Below are 2,807 nucleotides of genomic sequence, written 5' to 3'. Positions count from 1 at the left end.
TTTGTCCCCAAGCCCCTCTACACTGTTAGTGAATATGGGTGTAAGTTGGATTGCTATAACTATTTGAGTCTGATTACTTCGTCTTTCTGCGAATTGCTCTCAATATTATAGTAGGCTACACTCAACTGCTCAAATATCTCACTTTCAGCCAAAGGATAATTTCTCTTTAAGGACCCCGTGACAGACGGTTTTTTTCTGACGTCATGACTCACGAGACTTTCTGGAGTTTTCTGCTCGGCCGCCATTTTCTTTCCCCTGGACTCGGATGAAATAAGGTAGGTTGGAAATGTTTTAATTAATATACTCGAAAATGCAAAGGTTGAACATGTGTTTTAGCGGTTTAGAGTTAATTAGCGTTGTTTGTGAACATGAATACTAACGAAATCGTAACTAACCGAATTTTTGAATTTTCGCGGCCTGCAGTAACGTTATAAAGGTTAGCGCTAATTGAATATTTCTATTCTATACAAGATGTTGCATTACTTGTTTTATTCTATAGAAATGTATTGTTGTAGTGTTTGGACCATGTAAATATGTCTCTAAATAATTTTTAAAAGAAACGTCTCCTTTACCGTGTAAGCAGCGCGTGCTATTTGAAATGATGCGGGCAGGAAGTGCGTGGGGAGCGGGAGAGACGCTCGAGTCGAGGCTGAGGGGATCCTCGCATTACAATTATTGAGTTTAGGTTTTTAAAGTAATGTTTGTCAGTTCTTTTAGTTGTCTTTTTTTCACGTTAGCTCTGATTTGTTCGACCAAAATGACGAATAAAGTGTGTGAGTAAAGACATATTTAAGGCTTAACGTTACTTCATTTGACTAGCGCGAGGTGTTTTTTTTTTAGTAGAATGAAATGGCTGAGTATTTACACTACTAATTAATTACTTGTACTGCAGCAAACAAGTTTTTTTTTCCATTTATAAACACTGATTCCCCTCTCCCTTTTAGGATCTAAAGCTCCTCAATGTTTGACGACTAAGGACACTTTGCAATAACTTTACATGGTAAGTAATTTCTATAAAAACGGCTATAATTGTTAATAGATAATATGAATTACCAATGTTTGACATGTTTGAATAAAATCCATCTAATGTGGTCTATTGACTTGAATGTCATCCTCATTAACAAACTTTAGACTAAGAATTATCCATTCCAAAACATTCATCAACTCCCTCTTATGCCATCTCAAATGCATGCGACTTTTTTTCTTGTTGTTTTGTATTAATTTTTTTTTTTTTTTTTTTGACAGTAGCCATTGACATTAAATTAATCACAGTTCCAGCTAAAAATCTTTACTGTTCTACTGAAGAAAAAAAGTCAACTTGGATGGCCTGATGGTAAGTAAATTAACAGCTAGCTTTCATTTTTTGTGAAATATCCCTTTAATCAAGAATGATTAAATATATTAGGGTGTAAAGCTAATTTATTAATTGATGCATGTCTTATTTTCAGACTTATAATTATATATTATAAATTCATAATTTTAAATGAAACCAATGACTGATTCAGATGCATTTCTTAATTACAAATCTGTAGTATTTTAGCACTGACGAAGGCCTGTGTGCTGAAACGCATTGGAAAAATAAAGAATTGATTTTTTTTTTTAGCTCCTTTGTATTTATTTATTTATTTATTTATTTGTTTGATCCCTCAACGCCACAAGTGTTGCTGGTATTGTCCATAAATATATTAATTGCAAATTTGGCCAGTCATTAATATTAATTATTATTTTCTGTTTCTTGTCCTTTGCTATTGCATATCTGCAAAAATTTGATTTCCTATTACAGATTATTGTGCTTTTTTTTTAATTAAGAAAATTAATCACAATTGCTTTATCACAGGCTGAAAACATTCACCTGAGAGAAAGTCCTGAAGACCTCATCAAGGAGTACTTTCTGAGTTGAACGTAAGAATATTCTATTTTGGTTTATTTTCAGAAAAATAAGTCTAAATTTGTGTATTTTGTAGTTATGCTAGCAAAAGGTGACCGAATTTGTTTTTTTTTTTTTATGTTTACTATTTAGGATAACCAGACAGATGATTGAGGAGCAGCTCACCATGGCGATGTTCATTATTTGGAAGGAGGGGAGAACTTCATGAACCATCTGCTGACATTGAGGGAGTTAAAGTTTTGAATCAACTTACTTCAGTTACATCAGCTTGTGCCCTGCTTCTAGGTATGACATACATCATCAACCTGAAAGCTTGTCCGAAACCCCTTTGATTTACTTTGTATGTATATGTTAGAGCTGCACAATTTATCGTAGAAAGGTCGCATAATCTCGATTCAAACACCCACGCGATCCTACTTTATTAATGACAATGATTCGCCTGCGTCTGTTAAACCTTTGACAAAAATCCTACCGGAACATTCGGTGTTCATGCTGCCACTGATCCAGAAACAGCAGTTTTGAACCACACTGTAGTTATTCAAGGATTTGGTTATTTGATTTCTTTCACAAATATTAAAATTATCACATAAGTAATAAGACAAAAGTTTACAGTTAGGATATAAACACTGGACATCAGATAGTGATCAAAATAGAGAAAATCGAAACTAACATGGTGCTTCAAATAACTGTTGTATATAAATTACCTTGTTAAGCCACTAGGTGGCAACCAGTGACATTGTCATTGAATCATTCATTCAATAGATTGGATAAGGTTAAACCCTGATTCATCCAGTAGTGAAACAAGTATTTATTAATGAGCCATTAATATATACAAAACCATTTTTAAAAATAATTCATTCAAATTAAACATTTTCCGGCAATTAGAGTCCAGCTATTAATATTTTGCTAGAACTAGTAA

The 2,807-nt window shown here is 33.3% G+C and overlaps 1 long non-coding RNA gene across 1 annotated transcript; it reads left to right on the top strand.

Moving 5' to 3' along the window:
• Positions 1-211: 211 nt before the first annotated feature.
• LOC137011619 (uncharacterized) lies at positions 212-2,059 on the top strand. The gene is made up of 5 exons (XR_010893504.1): positions 212-275; positions 945-1,000; positions 1,246-1,333; positions 1,838-1,902; positions 2,021-2,059. It is a non-coding gene; the product is annotated as an uncharacterized lncRNA (long non-coding RNA).
• The last annotated feature ends 748 nt before the right edge of the window (positions 2,060-2,807 follow it).

The sequence above is a fragment of the Chanodichthys erythropterus genome, chromosome 21 (genome assembly GCF_024489055.1).
Source record: "Chanodichthys erythropterus isolate Z2021 chromosome 21, ASM2448905v1, whole genome shotgun sequence".
Taxonomy (NCBI): Eukaryota; Metazoa; Chordata; class Actinopteri; order Cypriniformes; family Xenocyprididae; genus Chanodichthys; species Chanodichthys erythropterus.
Note: the sequence above shows the minus strand (reverse complement) of the source record. Positions and strands in the feature narration are given on the sequence as shown.